At 44.1% G+C, this 21576-nt stretch overlaps 1 non-coding gene across 1 annotated transcript; it reads right to left on the reverse strand.

The window, feature by feature from the left end:
- Positions 1–1861: 1861 nt before the first annotated feature.
- On the reverse strand, positions 1862–1980 carry LOC145393181 (5S ribosomal RNA). Its single transcript, XR_013896145.1, has one exon. It is a non-coding gene; the product is annotated as a 5S ribosomal RNA (ribosomal RNA).
- Between the last annotated feature and the right edge of the window lie 19596 nt (positions 1981–21576).

Genomic DNA, 21576 nt, shown 5'->3' on the forward strand with positions numbered 1-21576 from the left:
AGGCCCGGGTGGATTCTTCATTCCGGCTCCGATGATTGTTTGGGTTCCGATGATTCTTCGTTTGGGCTCTGATGACTCTTCGTCCGGGCCCTGATGATTCCTTGTCCGGGCAGGGTCCTACAGCCAGGCTCGTCGATTCCTCCGAAGGGAAGATGCGTACTCCAGTGTCGACTGCTATGGCAGGTAAATGTAAAGATGATAATTTGAATTGTTGTGAGCAGGTGGAGATTGTCAGACGTGAAAGGATTGAACTTGCTGGTGAATCTCTTGAGTGTGTGAAAGAGTTTTGTTATCTGGGAGACATGTTGTGTGCTGGAGGTGGAGCTGGAGCTAGCTCTGTGGCTAGGGTGAGAAGTGGTTGGAAGAAGTTCAGGGAGCTCTTGCCTCTCCTGACATTGAGAGGGCTCTCCCTACGTGCTAAGGGGTCTTTGTATGCAGCATGTGTTAGGAGTGTAATGCTGTATGGTAGTGAGACCTGGGCAGTGAAGGAGGAAGATATTCGCCAGCTCAGACGTACAGAAATGACAATGATTAGGTGGATGTGCAGTGCGTCCCTGCGTCCAAGGCCTCGAGGGGCTGGGTTTACGATGGAAGAGTTGAGAGGTAGGATGGGACTGGAGTGTATTGGTGTTGTGATGAGGAGAGGTAGATTGAGGTGGTTTGGACATGTGGAGAGGATGGGGGATGATAATTGGGTGAGGAAGGTGAGAAGTGTTAATATTGGGGGTGGGGTTATGAGGGGTAGACCGAGAAAGACATGGGACGAGGTCATTAAGTGTGACCTTAGGGTTAAGGGACTGAACAGGGAGGCTGCAATGGATCGTGCAGGGTGGAGAGCCGCCATTAGGTGACCAAGGCCGACACATGCAAGCATGTTGGAGCCTTTAAAAACGAAACGAAACGAACGAAAACCTCCGTTATCTGTATGGGTCAGGTTGTCCACTCAGGAATTTTTTTTAATCGAGGGCATCATATCTGCATAAAAACTCCCAGTGTATGAGTATTTTTTTTTTTTTTTTAATCAGGCGCATCATATCTGCATAAAAACTCCTCATGAGTATTTTTTTTAAATCGAGCGCATCATATCGGCATAGTAACTTCATGTGAGTATTTTGTTTAATCGAGCGCTTCATATTGGCATAAAAACTCCTTCATATGAGTATTTGTTTTTTGATCGAGCCCTTCATGGCAGCATAAAAGCTCTAGTGTATGAGTATTTTAATAGAGGGCATCATATCAACATAAAAGCTATCTGTGAGTATTTTTTTTAAATCGAGCACTTCATATCAGCATAAAAACTCTGTATATGAGTACAGGTATTTCTTTTAATCGAGTGCTTTATATCAGCATAAAAACTGCGTATGAGTACTGTATTTTTTTTTTTTTTCCCTATTGAGTGCCTTGTATGAGCAGGAAGGCTAGTACTAATGGGTACTTTTTCATATCAAGCACCACATTTGCACAGGAAAACTCTGAACATATGTATACTGTATTTCTTTGTACTGGGGACTTTGTGTAAGTGGAATAGCTTATGTATAGGTATTTTTTTCATACTGGGTATGTCATGTGAACAGGAAAATATTTAGAAATTTCTTTGTACTGGGGACTTTGTGTAAGTGGAATAGCTTATGTATAGGTATTTTTTTCATACTGGGTATGTCATGTGAACAGGATAATATTTAGAAATCTGTTTTTTTTCACATCGAACATCTTGCATGCACAGGAAAGCTTTTTTTTTCATTCATTCATTGTCAGACGCCATGTATCCCAAACGGGGTGGTCAAGGGCTTAGAGTCAATTGTTTTACATGGAGGGGCACTAATTCTCCACCCACCCCACTTGACACGTAGGGAGAACGTTATGCCAACAGCATCTGATGTTCCCAGGCGGTCACCCATCCAAGTACTAACCAGACCCAACGTTGCTTAACTTCGCTGATCGGACGGGAAGCGGTGTACTCAACGTGGTATGGCCGTTGGCATGTGGGTATTTGTTTGTATTGAGCACTTCGTATAAGTGGGAAAGCACCTATGTATGGGCATTTTTTCATACTGAGCACCTCATATTAGCAGAAAGACTTTTACATATGGGTATTTTTTGATATTAAGACCTTGTATAAATAGAAAGACTTTTACGTATGGGTAGTTTTTCATATCAAGCACCTCGTATAAGCAGAACAACTCTTACGTATGGGTATTATTTCACATCGAGGTCTTGTATTGCCGGAAGACTCTTATGTATGGGTATTTTTTCATATCCAGTGCCTCATATCAACAGGAAAACCATTACATACAGGTATTTCTTTGTATTGAGCACTGCCAATAAGAGGGAAAGCTTACATACCGACATATTTCATATCAACCACATTGTATAAGCAGGAAGACTCGTACGCGTGGGTATTTTTTTTTCATTGAGTGCTGATACAAGGCACACAGTGGAAAAAAAAAAAAAACCATATGTAAGAGTCATCCTGCTTAAATGAAGTGGCCACTCCTTATGGGATTAGGGCGTCTGACGATAGATAGATAGATAGATAGCCTCGTGTCAACAGGAAGGCTACAGGCAGACCCCGAGATATGATATGCCTAGATGCGATTCACCCGCATAGCGATGGGGGTAGAAATACCATCCTACCCCACTGAACGATGGCCAAACCCCGGTATGACTTTTTTTTTTTTTTTTTTTTTTTAGATTGATTTATAAACTGCTTTTAGACATAGAATAATGTGTTTTAGTCACAGGTGGAGTGAACAGTGTCATTTTGGGGTACATATTTAATGAATTTCAGATTTTATTTTTGGGTTTAGGTGAGGTCTATCTACCTATTTATCTATTACCAGACGCCTCGATCCCATTCGGGGTGGCCACAAACAAATCGCCTCCACGTCGCCCTGTCCCCCGCCATTTCACTGCCCTGCTCCCAACTCACACCCCATGTTTTTAGGCTTAGCTTGTTTTAAAGCTATTTAGGGTTAAGGTTAGCTAGAAACTTGTTTTTGGACTCATTTGAATGGGTTTAGGACATGATTGGGTGGAAACCCAAGGCACCAAAATGCATCCCTATACTGTACTTTACATGTTAAATCTACCCTGAGTTACAATATGCCACCTAGTGATGAGTTTTTACTTAAACAGTTGCATCATTAAACCGGGGTTTGCCTGTACTACATATGGATAATTTTTAAACAGGGCACATCTTATAAGTGGGCAGCTCTTATGTATGGGTGAAGCCAACAGGTCTGTACGTTGGCAGCTCTTATGTGTGGGTGAAGCCAACAGGTCTGTCAGTGGGCAGCTCTTATGTATGGGTATTTTTACCTGTGTTGAAGCTGACAGGTCTATATATCTGGGGATCTTTTTCATATTTCTCCTGGAATATCTGCTTTTGGAGAGCTCAGCAAAATTCTTATGAAATACAAAGTTGTTCAGGTTGAAATTTTGAATTGATTTTATCATGTCTGCTGTTCCGTTGGCTGACACATCAACTGACTGTTATGTGACTTTCTGTTTGGATTATAAAGTCATTTTAGTGACTTATGAAATGCAGAGTTCCTTGGCTTGAAATTTTGAGTTGAATTGACATGTTAGCTGTTGCATCAGCTGATTATTTAGCAGTTTTCAGTTTTGTCCATAAGAAGGCCTTTTAATAAAACAGTTTCACATTCTACGAGTTTCAAAGAAACTTTTTTGAATTGGCTGCAGTAGTTTTGCTGCAGGTCTGTGAAGATAGTTTCTTCTTATTTCATATTGAGCACCTCACATAGAGAGGAGGAGTTGCATATGGGTAGTTTTTCATATCCACTACCTCATCAGCAGCAAAACCTCTCTCTCTCTCTCTCTCTAAATCTATCTATAGCATATCTAACAACAGTATAACCAGACGCCATAATCCCATAAGGGGTGGCCATTTGTCTTTTTAGTTGTTTTTCCATATGTATATTTTTGTGAATGGAGGGCCTTGTGTAAGCAGGCAAACCAGCCTATAGATATTTTTCCACAAAGCAGATTATATAACCTGGATAATATATCTATCTATCTATTGCCATACTCCATAATCCCATACGGGATGGCCACAAACATATTGTCTCCACGTCACTGTCCCCCGCCATTTCCCTGCCCTGCTCCAAATTCACACCCCCCTCTCTCATATACCTCTCCACTCCATCCCTTCATCTCATCTTTGGCCTCCTCCTCCCTGATGTATGAAAATAGCAGGGGGAAGTCCACATATCGCTTTTTTCGGAGTTTCGCTTTTTTCGGAATGGCTTGGGCTCCAGATACTCTGTTCTAGTGAGGTTTTATTGTATGTAGAATTGTTTTAAAAAAAGGAAATATTGGGTAGGGAAATGTGGTGGTGGTGGTGATGATGGTAGGGGTGGTGGTGGTGGTGGTGATGATGGTAGGGGGTGGTGGTGGTGGTGGTGATGGTAGGGGGTGATGGTGGTGGTGGTGATGATAGATGGTGGTTGTGATGATGGTAGGTGGTGGTGGTGAGGTGGTGATGGTAGATGGTGGTTGTGATGATGGTAGTGGTGGTTTGTGGTAGTAATTATGGTGGTGGTTATCCTGTGTGAAATCAGTCATTATCATTGGTGTAACTCTCATCATCATCATCATCCTATAGATAATGTGTATGTGTGTGTGTGTGTGTGTGTGTGTGTGTGTTCTTACCTAATTGTTCCTACCTAATTGTATCTTTACAGGAATGAGTCAAGCTCGTCCTGTCCTGTGTTTTAAACCATATTTATTATACATATCCTTAAATTTGTGAATTGTTTTGACACAGTATTTCATTTGGTAGTGCATTCTGCTGATCAATTGCTATATTTGGGAAACTAAATTTCCTTACGTCTTTATCACCTCACTATGCAGTTTTTTTTGCAGTGTCCTCTTGCTGATGCATCCCCATAGGTTAAGTAATCATTTATGTCTATTTTCTCCTTCCCAGATTCGCATTTATATAGCATAATCATGTCACCTCTTTTCCTTCTCTCATGTAGTGTTGGTAGATTCAGTTTTTTTTAGTCTTTCTTTGTAGCTTAGATCCCTTCAGCTTGGTACCCATCTTGTAGCAGCCCTTTGAACTTTTTCAATCTTGTCTATGTGTTTTTGAGATGAGGACTCTAGACTACTGATGCATACTCCAGGGTTGGTCTGATGAATGATGTTATTATCTTTCTTAGCATGTCTTCATTTATGTATGTGAATGCTATTCTCATATTTGCAAGCAGTGTATACATGTTCCTTACCTTCTCACTGATGTGGTCAGCCGGAGATAGTCTGTTATTGATAATCACTCCTAGGTCCTTCTCTCTTTCTGATGTGTGTAGGGTTTTATTTCCTAACTTATAATCCCAATCAGGTCTTTTTCCACTTTTACCAATCTTGATTACATGACACTTGTCCACATTGAATTCCATTTGCCATGTATTACTCCATTTATGAAGTTTATTTAATTCTTCTTATAGCTCTTTACAAGAGTCTGTGTTAGTAATTCTCCTTTGTATTTTTGCATCATCTGCGAACATATTTAGATAGCTTTCATTTCCAGTGTTACTCTCTGTATCATTTATATACACTAAATACATGATTGGTGCCAGCACTGAGCCCTGTGGAACTCCACTAGTCACTTCTCTTCCATGATGAGTAATTTCCCCTTAGTACTGTTCTCATTTCTCTTTTTATGAGAAAATCTTGCATCCAAAAATACAGTTTGCCTCGAATTCCTCCTTGATGGTACACCCGCGAACCAAAGTTTCGGTACCCCCCTCGATGGAAGGAAGTGGAAGTCAGGGTTAGAGAGAGGGCAGGTGAACGGACAACCGTGAGTGGTACTTTGGAACTGAGCTACGAGGCGAATAGTGAGAAACCTAATGACACTGGATTCGAAACATTTCCATGCAATTCACCTGCAAAACATTATGCGTTCGTAACATACATACTGTAACATATAACAGAGACTACTGTGTTATCATGGTGTCCTGTGATACTGACCCATCAGTTTCCGGATCCTCATCACACAAATAAAGCACCGAGCCAGTTGTATATAAGTTGCAACTTGTCATTATAACTGCAGTCACAATTTTTGTGAATGTTATCCCTGGATTGTCTATAGCTATAATAAAGAATGATTGTGAATTTAATGTTGATTTTCACAGTAGTTGTGCGAATGGTTATAAATGTGGCAATTATTTTATGTGGACGACTGAACCACATTGTGATGGACAGTGGAGAGCATTCGCCAATAATTTACTATAACCAGATGAAATTAGATGCAAACAACACAAAATATTATGAGACAACGAAGACACAGCTGTGGTATCCTGCTCCGCCTTGTTATCAAGGCCTTAACTGTGGCTTCACCTCATACGTGCAGTATTTTCCTTCAGTCTCTGCCTCTTTTATTACTCTTACTTCCCGGTATCCTCTTACTGCGAGTCGTCATATTCCTTGGAGGGTTTCTTGTCGTCCGGTCCTATAACCCCTACTGTATTACATTATTCCTCGCATCATCACTCCCAGACAAACAACGTTAGCCCAAGACTGCTGAATCTGTTAATACCATTATTACCACTGTCACTACTATTCCCCCTTTCCCCATTGTGTCTACTGCAATTCCCCTCACAGTACTACTACTGCTACTCCTATTACTACTCCACTATAAATCTGTATAATAATACATATGATTGTCCTTATGTCTGTGTATCTGTTAATCATATTGTCCCTGCCCTACCTGTCGACAACTCGTCACTTACCCCGCACTACTACCCCAGTTGCACCCCACCCCCCTCTCTCCCACCCGCCATGAGCTCTATTCCTCCCCCACTCCGAACCATTTTACCCCTCACCTCCTTCTTGGGCCACCAGGCCTGTTGTTCACCTTTTACTGGTGAATATACGTGGCATCCATTAATAAGATTAATTATAAAATTGACAGCAACAACATACATCTGCAGCATTCCGAACATTACATAATTATTAAAGTTGCAGACCCAAACTTGCCTATATTACGGAGCTCTGATATATTAACCACAGAACCGACCACAGGCCGTTCCTATCATTGCCACTGGACCTCACCTGTAGCACTTCACCACAGTAATACAACCCATTGAAGTCCTTTGTGGGATCACTACACGTTTGGGAAAAATAACAGCGCACAACATGCCTACAATCCATTAAAATACACCCGTGACGTTTCACTGACATCCACTAAATTGCCTAGAAGTTAGCGGACAAACACACGGCTGGACATAGACTGAGGCCGAATGTCTCGCATCGGTATATGACAACCTGACAAAACTATTACGATCCTACTTTGTAGGTGTCATCATAGTTATAATAATAATAATAATAATAATAATAATCGTAGTAGTAGTAGCATTAGCAGTAGTAGTAGTAGTAGTAGTGGTAATAGTAGTAGTTGTAGTAGTAGTAGTAGTAGTAGTAATCACATGTTAATATCCATGATACAGAGGAGGACAAACACCATAATCTCCCTGATAAAACAAGTGAAAACAGCTGTGACATATAAAACCAAACATTGCCATAATATGCTGTAATGGTAGGGTTATAGTAATACTAAATTAATGTTTGACCGCAACCCAACTTTCTGTCATGGCAAACAGATTCTGCATTGCGTCGGCACATGCTATTCCAGTGTGTGTCCTTCTCAGTATCGTGCCTAATAACATGTGATTAATTACTACTATTATTATTATTATTATTACTGTGATGACACCTGCAATGCAGGATCACGAGAGTTTTCTCAGGTCGTTACATACAGATGCGAGACATTCTGCTTCTGTCTGTCTGAGTCAAGTCGTTTGTTTGTTTGTCCAGTAACTTCTCCTAGGCTATTTGATGGATGTCAGTGAAACATCATATGCTTATTTTAGCGGTTTGTAGGCATGTCGTGCACTGTTATTTTTCCCAAACACATGTAGCGATCTCACAGAGGACTACAGTGGGTTGTATTACCATGGTGAAGTGCTATAGGGAAGGTGCAGTGGTAATGATAAGAACGGTCTGTGGTCGGTTTTGTGGTTAATATATCAGTGCCCCGTAATATAAGCACGTTTGGGTCTGCAGTTATTAAGTGTAATGTTAGGAACACTACAGTACACATCTACGATGTTGTTGTTATTATTATATTATTATCGTCTACCTTTAGAAGGCGGAGCGATCATGTTTTTAATTGCATCTGTGTGTGTGTGTGTGTGTGTGTGTGTGTGTGTGTGTGTGTGTGTGTGTGGTGTGTGTGTGTGTGTGTGTGCGTGTTCCTATTATATCTCATGAACGGCTTGAGCTATCAACATAAAACCTTCATGGTATCAAAATATGGCCTAAAGTTTGAACTTGGCAAACAGAATATTTTAGAGGCCGATTACCGTTTAGCTCTTAAATGCCTTCTTTTTTATCATTAATGCATGCCACGTATATTCACCGGTAAAGGGTGAACAACAGGCCTTCTGGCCCAAGGATGAGGTGAAGGGTAATTTGGTGTCGGAGTGGGGGAGGAGTAGAATCCATGGTGGGTGGGAACTGGAGTAGCGGTGCCGGGTCAGTGACGAGTTGTCGACGGTGGGACAGGGACAATAATTATGATTAACAGATACACAGACATAAGGACAATCATATTTATTATTATACAGATTTATAGTGGAGTAGTAATAGGAGCAGCAGTAGTAGTACTGTGAGGGGAATTGCAGTAGACACAATGGGGAAAGAGGGAATAGTAGTGACAGTGGTAATAATGGTATTAACAAATTCAGCAGTCTTGGGCTAACGTTGTTTGTCTGGGAGTGATGATGCGAGGAATAATGTAATACAGTAGGGGTTATAGGACCGGACGACAAGAAACCCTCCAAGGAATATGACGACTCGCAGTAAGAGGATACCGGGAAGTAAGAGTAATAAAAGAGGCAGCGACTGAAGGAAAATAATGCACGTATGAGGTGAAGCCACAGTTAAGGCCTTGATAACAAGGCGGAGCAGGATACCACAGCTGTGTCTTCGTTATCTCATAATATTTTATGTTGTTTGCATCTAATTTCATCTGGTTATAGTAAATTATTGGCGAATGCTCTCCACTGTCCATCACAATGTGGTTTAGTCGTCCACATAAAATAATTGCCACATTTATAACCATCCGCACAACTACTGTGAAAATCAACAATAAATTCACAATCATTCTTTATTATAACTATAGACAGTCCAGGGATAACATTCACAAAAATTGTGACTGCAGTTAAAATGACAAGTTGCAACTTATGTACAACTGGCTCGGTGCTTTATTTGTGTGATGAGGATCCGGAAACAGATGGGTCAGTATCACAGGACACCATGATAACACAGTAGTCTCTGTTATATGCTACAGTATGTATGTTACGAACGCATAATGTTTTGCAGGTGAATTGCATGGAAATGTTTCGAATCCAGTGTCATTAGGTTTCTCACTATTCGCCTCGTAGCTCAGTTCCAAAGCACCACTCACGGTTGTCCGTTCACCTGCCCTCTCTCTAACCCTGACTTCCATTTCCCTCCATCGAGGGGGGTACCGAAACTTTGGTTCGCGGGTGTACAGTGTCCATAAAAGTCTTTGGTGTGGTACTGTGTCAAATGCTTTCATGAAATCTAAATAGATACTGTCCACTCATCCTTCTTTTTCCTGTAATGTGTCTGTTACTCTGTCATAGTAGCCCAACAGATTAGTAACACATGATTTTCCTTTTCTGAAATCAAACTGTCTTTCTGTTATGATATTGTGTTCTTCTAGGTGATTTACCCAAGCTTTTCTGATACCTTGCTTACAACACTGGTTAGTGATACTGGTCAGTGGTTGAGTGGATTTTATCTATTCCCTTTCTTGAATAAGGGAACAATGTTTGCTTTCTTCCAAATATCAGGTAGTTTACCTTGTCTCAAGGATTTCTTGAAAATTAAAGATAATGGTTTACTTAACTCCTTTGCACATTCATGTATCACCCAACATGAAATTTCATCAGGACCATTTGCTTTTCCTTTGTCTAATTTACTTAACTCCTCCTGTATTACTTTTTCTGATATTTGTATATCTGGTAGTGTGTGTGGGCATGCATGTTCCACATAGTCCCTCTAAAAAAATTTTTCTTTAAAAACTGATTGGAAATTCTTTAGTGCTTCACAAATATCCTTCTCTTGTGTATAGGTGATTCCCTTGTCCGTAGTGGATTGTATTTTATTTTTTACTTTGTGTGTGTGTGTGTATGTGTGTGTGTGTGTGTGTGTGTGTGTGTGTGTGTCTAATGACAGAGGAGGGGGAGGAAAGGGGGGGGATGGAGGGGAGAGAGGAGGTTAGGAGGGATGGAGGGGAGAGAGGAGGTAAGGGGGGATGGAGGAAAAGTGTTTTTCAAGGAGGAGGAAGAAGGAAGGAAGATTGATGACAAGAGATGGAGAGAGAAGGAGGAGGAAGGAAAGAAAAAAAGAAAAAGAAAGGAGAGAGAGAGGTAGAGGAAAGATGGGGGGGAACTAGTGGGGGTGGAGGGAAGGGAGGATGTAAGGAGGGAGAGGGACAGGAGGAAGAGTGCTTTTCAGGGAGGAGGAAGAGGTGGAAGGAAGCAGGAAGACAAAGGAGAGAGAGAGAGAGAGAGAGTGTTGGAGGAAAGAGGGGGGGAGAACTAGTGGGGGTAGAGGGAAGGGAGGATGTCAGGAGGGAGGAGAATTGGAGGAAGAGTGCTTTTCAGGGAGAAGGAAGAGGTGGAAGGAAAAAAGGAAGACAAGGAGGAGAAGGAAGGAAGGAAGGAGAGAGAGAGGGGTGGAGGAAAGAGGGGCTGTGAAGGGAGGGAGGAGGTGGTGCAGGGAGGGAGGAGGTGGTGGAGGGGGGGAGGAAACTAGTGGGGGGGGAGGGAGGGAGGGAAGGAATGCGGGGGTAGGTGGAATGTGCCGGCTTTTGGTCAGTCAGGCTCCAGCAATTACAGGGGAAGGGTCTGCAATTTTGGTAAGACATTTTTCCTTTCTCTTTCCAATAAGTATTTTTTCTCTCCAGTAATTACCTTTCTCTCTCCATTAATTGCTTCTGTGGTGATATTGATTTTAATCTGTATTGTAAACAGGCCTGAGTGTTTCTAAAGCCTACTCAGATGATTGAAAGGGTAAGAAAATAACATAACAGAGCTGGGTGTGAACTCTGGGGTGGGGTGTATGTATGTGGAGCTTGGGTTGTGTGTGTATTTTTTTTTTTTTTTTTTGGTGTGTGTGTAGATTTTGGGTGTGTGTGTATGTGTGTAGATTGGGGTGTTTGTGTGGAGTTTGGATTGTGCATGTGTGTGGATTTGGGTGTGTGTGTAGGGTTTGGGTGTGTGTGTAGATTGGGGGTCTATGTGGAGATTTGGGGGGGGGTGGATTTAGGGATGACTGTGTGGAGTTTGGGGTGTTTTTGTGTGTGGAGTTGTGGTTTTGTTTGTGTATGGATATTTTGATTTTTTATTGAGATTTTCTTGTGATGGCTTATAAGGAATATTCTTTTTCAGGAGTGTGAGTTGGGGAGAAGGCAGCCCGATAGTGAAGAAGAAGAAAAAAGACCTGGATGTTCAGTAATTGGCCATGTAGCTGTAGAGAGACTGCTACCCCAACTACCCCTACCACAACTACCACAACCACAACCTTCTTTGGGGGACATTTAATTGGATACTTAATAGGTGAATATGCCAGAACCTTCTGTTTTATCTATCTATCGCCAGATGCCTCAATCCCGTTTGGGGTGGCCACAAACAAATCACCTCCACATCGCCCTGTCCCCCATCATTTCACTGCCCTGATCCCAACTCACACCCCCCTCTCTCATATACCTCTCCACCCCATCCCTCCATCTCATCCTCGGCCTCCCCCTCCCTCTTCCCCCCTCCACCTCACTCACATACAGTACACTCTCTTCGTCAGTCTCTTACCCTCCATCCTCTCCACATGGCCAAACCACCTCAGTGTGTTCCTCATAACGCTTCCTATCACATCCACATCCACACCACAACGTTCCTTTATATCCTTATTCGTCAGCCTGTCTCTCCTTGTGACTCCAAAGGCTCCTCTTAAATAACTAATTTCCACTGCTCTCGCTCTTGACTTGTGTCCTTCCAACAATGTCCAAGCTTCTCATCCATACGTTAGAGTTGGTATCACAATACTGTCATGTAGTAACTTTTCCACTTCCATGCTCACTTCCCTGTTTCTTATCACTGCTTTCAAAGAACCAGCAACCTTTCTTCCCTGCTGTACCCTTTCAAGCACTTCACCCTCCAAACCCCCATCCTTACTCATCACACTACCCAAGTACTTAAACGTACTCACATTTTCCAATTCCTCACCATCCAACCTCACTGTACATTCACTGACTTCACCTCTCTGAGACCATCACTTTACTCTTCCCTACATTCACCTTTAGATTCCGTTTCTTACACACACTTCCAAACTCATCCACCAAGCCTTGCAGCTCCCCTTCGTCTTCACTTAACAACACAGTATCATCTGCAAACAACAGTACAAGGAGTTTCCAAACACTATCCTCTCTCACCAGGGCCACTCCAACATCCACTACCCTACCTTGTATCTCTTTTATTACCCCATCCATGTACAGATTGAACAACCATGGAGACATGACACATCCCTGTTTCAACCCAACCTTCAAAGAGAAAAATTCACTTAGTTCACCATCCACACTCACTGCAGCCTTAGCACAATCATACATACTCTTCACAGCATTCAACAACTTCCCATCTACTTCATATATTCTTAATACTTTCCACAATGCGTGGTAGGTGGTGGCGACCATCATCCACTCACTTGATGTAGTGCTGCCTACTTCTTCCTTAGCCTTTATCATTATTTTTCTGTGCATGTCCTCCTCGCTTCCTATTTCTCACCATCATCCACTCACTTGATGTAGTGCAGCCTACTTCTTCCTTAGCCTTTATCATTCTTTTTCTGTGCCTGTCCTCCTTTCTTCCTATTTCTCACCCCACTGTAGGGGGTCACCTTGACGTGGTGGTGGGGCTTGAAGCATGGTTGGCAGTGCCACCTACTTGGGAGGCAAGCCTACCTTTGTAGGGTTTGGCATTTGTCGGCCTTGTGGACCAAGCACCCCCTACATCACTGGTAGAGGAGGCCTACTGGTGATGTCAGTCCCTGCCCATTTGCCATCTAGGGCGGGACTGTTGCCTCCCCACGTGTTTGCCGTGCGTGGCGTCCCGTAATGCTGGGAGACGGGAGTCCTGGAGGTTGAGCGATGCTGCATGGTGCGCCCTGCAGCTAGCAATACACCTCTTTGGTCCCTTATTCTGGCTAGACGGGTGGCCTGGTTGGGCCCGACCAGGTCAATCGGCTGGTCACTGGCTAGCCATCCAGGCTAGTCACCTAGTGGCTTTAGGGTCAAGCGGGCACTGGGGGACCTGGTGGCTCCTATCGTCCTGGAGTCACCCTTGTCAGGGTCCCTTGGTGGTTACCTGCGTATACTCTCCTGCTACCTCTGGGGTCGCCAGTGGTGTTTATCCCTGGCATATGACCTCCCCTTGTTGGACTCTGTGGTGGGTGGAAGGGTGGGGGAATGAAGTTCTTGCAAAATAATATGGGTGACACACAAAAAAAAGTTGACGACACTGCCACTGTCCCAGGAAGTTCTCCAGACTGCCCCACCCTCATAGCCACTCTACAGCCTTTCCAAGCCACTGGTGACTTTCCTCCTTTGCCCCAGCGTTCAACTGGGACTAGGAGGAGGCCACGTCTGGTTGGTTCGGCTGTCGAGTTCGGCTCAGATAATACTATGCCTGAGCATTTTGCTAAGTATCTGGTGCTCAGATCCTCCATAGGTAGATCTGTGCTGGATACTGATATATTTAAATTACACTGTAATATTATTTCAGCATGTGGCAGAGAACCCCGAATAACCTCACAGGGCGATGGAAGCATCCTTATAGAAGTATCGTCTCCTGAAGAGAGCTTAAGACTATTGAATTGGACCTCAGCTTCTGGATCAGAGGTTTCCTGTACTCCACACAGTACATTTAACCAAAGTAAAGGAGTGATTTTTTCGCGTGATCTCCTTCGATTCTCGGAGGCCAGGTTGTTGGAGGAACTGCAGGCTTCAGGCGTGGTGAAAGTTGAACGCCTCCAGAAGAAGATTGACGGTATTTTAACCCCGACTCCAACATTGTTCCTAACATTCGACAGATTGACACTGCCTACATCTGTGAAGCTCGCTTGGCTGTCACTTCCTGTGAAGCCATATGTGCCTACCCCAAGGCGGTGTTTCCACTGTCAGGGATATGGCCATGTCAGCAAATTTTGCCGCCGTGCACAGGCTGGACTTCCTGGTATTTGTGTTTCTTGTGGTGGATCAAGCCATTCCAACGACTGTACAGGACCTATTAAATGCTACCACTGTGGAGGTCCTCATGCTGTCTCATCAAAAAATTGTCCAAGATTCTGCCTTGAAAAGGAGATCCTGTCCATTCGTACACGTGAGAGGGTTTCATTTCCTGAAGCCAAATGGAGAGCCCACACACTCTTCTTTCAGCCGGGAATTACCTATGCTTCTGCTCTTTCTAGAACACCAATGCGACTCCCTATATCTCAGAGGCAGCCTCGACCTACTCCAGTACCCACAACTTCCACTCACGATATGCAGAATGCTGTCCCCAAGGTTAGTACTGCAGGTAAGAATGATGTTTTCCCAACTGCTACTCTGACTGTTTCCTCTCCCACTTCGGTGACTGACGACTTGCACACTTCTGTGGTGGTGGCAGATGTCCACGTTGATCGGACTTCTCCCGTCGTAGCCACTATGCCCGAGATTCCATCTGCACCTGGTAAACGTCACCGTTGCTCGTCAGAGTCCTCTGATTCTGAGGACCGGCCACCTAAGTTCTCTGTTGTTGACCCTTCTGTTAACACCTCTCCTGTTCCCTCTCTTCCTAAGGTTACAGTGAGGGAGCCCACTCCTCCACCTGCTTCGAAGCCTATGGCTTCGGCAGAGGTGAGTTCTGGGGCGGGCTCCTCGTCGGCTGTTCGGCCCTCACTGAGTGGGGAGGGCAGGAGGCCATCACCCTCTCGGTCTTCAGAGTCTTTGGATCCTGAGGGAGCTCGGTCACTTGCTGCTGAGAGGTCTGATAAGACAGAAACTGCAGCTCATGGTCCGCCTGTGAACCAGTCCCAGCCCGAAGAGGATGTTGGGCGGACCCTTAGTGCTTCGGATCCAACACTCACGATATCACCTTCACAGGGTTCTGACCCTGTACAGTCCACTTCCACATCTGGAACTTCTAGTGGTGCCACTGGCCGCCCTGCACTACCAAGGGCTCCATCCAGGCCACCTTCCAAGCAGGCTGGTATGCCCACTCCAAGAAGGAGTGTGGTAAAACATCCTTTCTCGTCCTCTCGTTTGCCCACAGATGTTCGACAGAGGGTGCGGGTTTCTGGTGCTGGGCAGGCCCCTGCAAAGGGCCTTCATAAGCATCAATCCAAACCCTCTCACTTGTCAAGTGTACAGTCCCGCACTTAATCATTCCTCCATTATGGGTTCTATCATCCAGTGGAACTGTCGAGGTTTACGTGCTAACTATGAGGAACTTTGTCATCTTGTTTCTCAATTTACTCCTCTGTGCATGTGCATCCAGGAGACCATTGTAGGTGATGCTGTTCCTTCTGGTCCCTCTGGCTACCATGCCTTTTATTCAGATCCTGTGCCGGGTCAAGGTCGTCATGGAGGTGCTGCTATCTTCCTTCGCGAGGATATTCCATGCAGTCATATGGACATCTCTACTCCCCTGCAGGCTGTCGCTGTCCGGATGTTTTTACGCCGGCAGTATACAGTTTGCAGTCTTTATCTACCTCCTAGTGCAACTGTTGAAAGGGCAGATCTGGAACGCCTTATTCATGGCCTTCCTTCTCCCTTTCTGTTACTAGGCGATATGAATGGTTGCCATCCACTATGGGGAAACAGTGAGGCCAACCCTCGGGGTGTTATGCTGGCCTCTTTAGTGGAAGATGAGGAGTTAGGCATTTTAAACTCCAATATAATGACTTATTTCCATAGCCAGACAGGAACTTTTACTGCCATTGATTTGTCCTTATGTTCAGCTGATGCTCTTTTAGATTTTAACTGGGATGTGTTGCCAGACCTGTATGGCAGCGACCATTTTCCGTTACTCTTAACTGCTAGTGCAGGTGGACCTCAGCCACGTCTTCCTCGCTGGCTTCTGGATAAGGCTGACTGGCCATATTTCAGGGAATTAAGTTCCATTTCCCTTTCTGTCAATGAGTTTGGCTGTCTTACGGAGGCTGTGTCATATTTCAATACCGTGCTGCACTCAGCAGCCCTATTATCTATTCCAAAAACAAAGGGTCAGTTTCCTAAACGTCCAGTTCCTTGGTGGAACTCGGAGTGTAGTTCCGCAGTGAGAGCCAAACGAATCGCCTTCTTACGACTTCGTCGTCACCGTGGGGATCCTCAGTATTTGGTGGCGTATCAGAGGACACGAGCTCATATGAGGCGGGTCTTAAAGGAGGCCAGGCGTTCGTCCTGGAAGGGTTATGTTTCCTCCATCAATTCAAGGACTTCCATCACCCAGGTGTGGAACCGGGTAAAGAAAATTTCAGGTAAATTTACTGTTCCATCCCCTCCTGTTTTATCTGCACCAGGTGGAACTGTGGCTGATCCATTTGCTGTTGCAGAATTGCTTGCTGACCATTTTGCCAGTGTGTCAAAGAAGGATGCAGATACACCTTTGGCTTGCCGCCGTCGGCGCCTAGAATCTCGTGGTCTCAGTTTTGCCTCTGCTGGGGGAGAGCCTTACAATGTTCCATTTTCAATTTTTGAACTCCAGTCAGCTCTGTCGCAGTGCCATGATTCCTCTCCTGGTTTTGATGATATTCCTTATGCCTTTTTACGCCACCTGTCTGATGAGTCCCTGTTGTTTTTGCTTTCACTGTTTAATAAGATCTGGTGTTCTGGGGAGTTTCCGGCTTGTTGGGGTGTTGCTGTAGTTATCCCCATCCCCAAACCAGGTAAGGATCACCTACAGGCGACGAATTATCGGCCTATTTCTTTGACGTCTTGTATATGTAAAGTTTTGGAAAAGATGGTCAATGTTAGGCTTGTGTGGTTTTTAGAGAGAGGTGACTTCTTATCCCCTGCCCAGTATGGTTTTCGAAAAATGCGATCTACCTCTGATGCATTACTGTCCTTGGAACCTTCTGTCTGTGAGGCTTTTTCCACTAACCAACACCAGGTCACGGTCTTCTTTGATCTGGAAAAGGCACATGACACTGCATGGCGTCATGGTATTTTACTCTCTCTTCATGAGTTTGGTCTTCGTGGGCGCTTACCTGTTTTTATTCAACAGTTTTTATCTAACCGAATTTTAAGGGTGCGAGTGGGAGGAGTGCTTTCTAATGCCCGAGCACTAGAAGATGGAGTACCACAGGGGAGTATCCTTAGTGTCACTCTGTTCGCTGTAGCCATTAACAGCGTCATCAGTGTACTTCCTGATGGTGTACGAGGATCACTATATGTTGATGACCTCTCGATTTCCTTCACTGCGTCTAGAATGTCTCTGATAGAGAGGAAGTTGCAGCTGGCTCTCAATAGAATTTCTGACTGGGCAGAAGCACGCGGTTTCCATTTTTCTTCAGCAAAGACAGTGGCTATACATTTTTGTCGTCTTCGAGGAGTCCACCCAGACCCTGACTTGTATCTCTATGGTAGAAGAATATCCTGTGTAGAAGAAACGCGGTTTCTGGGTCTTCTGTTTGATAGAAGATTAACCTGGGTTCCTCATATTCGTTCTGTTAAGGTGGCATGTCTTAAAGCTTTGAGTCTTTTGAGGGTTTTAGCTCATACCTCTTGGGGTGCTGACCGTCAGACCCTCCTCCTCTTGCATAGGTCTCTTATTCTTCCTAAAGTTGAATATGGGTGTGAAGTCTACTCCTCTGCAACAGATGCCCGCCTCCGGTTGTTAAATTCTGTGCATCATGCTGGTGTTCGTCTGGCAACCGGGGCATTCAGATCATCCCCAATTCCAAGTTTGTTGGTAGATGCTGGTGTACTCCCCTTGGACTTGCGGCGCCAGTTGCTAATGATGAGGTGTTGGTATCGTCTTCACCGCATTCCAGACTCAGTTTCTTGTGCCATTGTCTCACAGGATTCCCGATCTTCTGTTTTTGAGACCCGTCCCAATTTCCCAAAGCCATTTGGTTACAGGGTCCGGTCTGTTATGCTAGCCCTCTCTCTCCCGAGACTGGCAATTTGTCCACATCGGATCCCAAGGGTGGGTTCTTGGCTACTCCCTCGCGTGACATTCTGTAGGTCCGTTGTTGAAAAAAAGGGCTCACTTCCCTCTCAGGTGTCCCTCTCTCTCTTTTTAGAACATGCCTCCATTCATGAGGGTTCTGTCCCCGTCTATACTGACGGGTCTAAGACTGATTCTGGAGTAGGATTTGGTGTTGTCTTCCCTTCCTTTAGTAGGGGCGGTAGCCTTCCTGGCGTTACTTCAGTGTATACAGCAGAACTGACTGCAATTTTGTATGCTCTTAAAATCATCTTTACTCTCCGCCAATCCGTTTTTGTGATTTATAGTGACTCACGTAGTGCTTTGTCTGCACTGGAGTCTTTTAATGCATCCCATCCATTGGTTTTATCAATTTTAGAGTAGCTTTTTCTACTTGGCCGCCGTGGCCGCCGTGTAGACTTCTGTTGGGTTCCTGCACATGTTGGTGTGGTGGGCAATGAGAGGGCAGATACTTTAGCTAAAGCTGCGTCTTCTCAACAGCCCCCAGCTGACTACCCACTACCTGTTTCTGATGTAACACCTTACTTGCGGTATGCAATTCGTACGTGTTGGCAGAGACACTGGGATGGTGTTTCTCACAATAAACTAAAAGAAACCTTTCAGAGAGTGGTTGTGCCAAGGGTTCTTCCCTCTATGCCTCGGCGAATGGAGGTGGCTCTTGCTAGGCTTCGCATTGGGCATTCTCGGCTTACACATGGGTTCCTCATGTGTGGTGAAACTCAACCGTACTGTGATGACTGCCTCGTTCCCCTTACTGTCCGTCACTTGCTGGTCGAGTGTCCGAGTCTGGGGGGCCTGCGTCAGAGGTTCCTTCAGAGGCATGGGGGAGCAGATGGTGCCTACTGTTTATCCTCGATGCTTGGTGAGGCCTCTAACGATTTTACTGATGTTTTTAGTTTTCTTCAGGAGGCGGGCCTCCTTCCACTTTTATAAGAAATTATTTTATAAATCATTCTTTTATTATTTTTAGTGTTTCATTCCTACTAACAGATATTAACTTTATTTTGAATAGACACTTTTTATTTTTGCCATGCCTTCTACTTTGTCATCCGGCGGCATATGACCCTGGCAGTTGCGCCGCCATATTGTAATTATTTTCAATCAATCAATCAATCAATCCTATTTCTCACCATCATCCACTCACTTGATGTAGTGCTGCCTACTTCTTCCTTAGCCTTTATCATTCTTTTTCTGTGCCTGCCCTCCTCTCTTCCTATTTCTCACCATCATCCACTCACTTGATATAGTGCTGCCTACTTCTTCTTTAGCCTTTATCATTCTTTTTCTGTGCCTGTCCTCCTCTCTTCCTATTTCTCCCATCTTTCCTGTCACTTCTTATTGCTTTTCTTTCCTTTACAGGTGGCTTTACATTGAGTGACAAGCCAAATGGTTTCCTGTAAGCCAAGAAACCATTTACAACGCTGGGTGGTAACCATATAACCAAACCATACGTGCTCCCTACGTGTCAACAAGTGGGTTGGTGGAGGGTTAGTGCCCCTCCCCGTAAAACAAATAACTCAAAGTCAAATGGCCACCCCTTACTGGATTATGGCGTCTGGCAATAGATAGATAGATAGACTTTCCACAATCCTTGTCTATCCACCCTGTCATAAGCTTTCTCCAAATCCATGAAAGCTGCATACAACTTCTTTCCCTTCTTTAGAAACTTTTCCACTAAAGATCTAAGAATGAATATCTGATCTACACAACCTCTTCCCTTCCTAAAGCCTCCCTGTTCTTCTCCAACTAATTTCTCTGTTCTTTCTCTAAGTCTGTCAATAAGTATCCTACCATACACTTTTCCTATTATACTAAGAAGACAAATGCCCCTATGATTACCACACACTTCTTTTTTCCCTTTTCCTTTGTACAAGGGAATAATTATACCTGACTTCCAATCCTCCGAGACTCTACCTTCCTCCCAGGCCAATCTGCACATCTTCCACATCCGTTCTGCCACTATCTCTCCCCCATGCTTCAGGATTTCACCACACTCTCCATCAATTCCTGGGGCTTTCCCCAATTTAACCTTCTTCATTGCTTCCACAACTTCTGTCCTACTGATTTCTTCCTGTCTTCTCACCCTCCTTCTCCCAGCCATTCCCCAGCCACTTACTCTCAGTACTTCCATCCTGTATGTTCAACAATTCCTTAAAGTGTTCTCTCTATCTGCTCACTTTTTCTCCCTTCTCCACTAGTAATCTACCATTTTCATCTTTCACTCCCCTGCTAACTTCACTTCCACCCTGTCTTACTCTCTTCACCTCTTTCCAGAACATTTTCTTACAGTCCCTCCACTTTACACTCAGATTCCTTCCAAATTCCTCATCCACTCTCTCCTTACTCTCTCTTACTAATCTTTTCCCCTCTCTTTCTTTCTGCGTATAACTCTCTCTTCTGCCTCTCAACTTCTTCCACGCCCCTATTTCTCATCCATTCATTGTATGCTTTCTTCATTTGTGTCACAGCTTGTCTCACCTCTTCAGTCCACCACGCTGTTCTTTGTACCCCCCTCAGTCTTCTCTTATTATTATTATTATTATTGTTATTTGAAGCATACTACTTCCACCTGGCTTTTGTGGAGGGGTTAGGTATATCTTTCCCAGCTAATTTCAAAAAATAATTTGAGTTTTTAGTGACAGATTCCCAGCCTTCACAGTTTATGGCCAAGTGTAGCCTGATTGGGAGGGTAATTTTGAGTAGTAACCAAGGAGACATTCCATACTCATGACCAGGGCTCTCTGTAAAATCTCTAACCCCTTTTCTGTTAATGACCAGGTGTAGTCAGATTGGAAGGGTAATTTTGACTAGTAACCAAGTAGACTTATGACCAAGGCTGTTCGTAAAGATCCCTAACCCCTTTTCAGTTACTTTATGGCCAAGTGTAGAGATTGGAAAGGTAATTTTGACTAGTAACCAAGGAGCTTCATGACCAAGGCTGTTCGTAAAGATCCCTAACCCCTTTTCAGTTACTTTTTTGGCCAGGTGTAGTCAGATTAAATCATTCCATAACTAAGGTTCATAAAATTCCATGCAAAGACTATGTAAAGATTCCTAACTCCATTTCAGTTATTTTATGGCTGTGTAGTCAGATTGAGATGGTAATTTGGGCTAGTAACCAAGGAGACTCATTCCTTAACAAAGGCTAAAATTCCATGCAAGAATAGAATTATGTAAAGATCCTTAAGCCTTTTTTCAGTTAATTTATGGCCAAATGTTGAGATTGGAAAAGTAATTTTGACAAGTAACCAAGGAGACTCAT

The sequence above is a fragment of the Coenobita brevimanus genome, chromosome 23 (genome assembly GCF_032717465.1).
Source record: "Coenobita brevimanus isolate Jiangsu-jjx chromosome 23, ASM3271746v2, whole genome shotgun sequence".
NCBI lineage: Eukaryota > Metazoa > Arthropoda > Malacostraca > Decapoda > Coenobitidae > Coenobita > Coenobita brevimanus.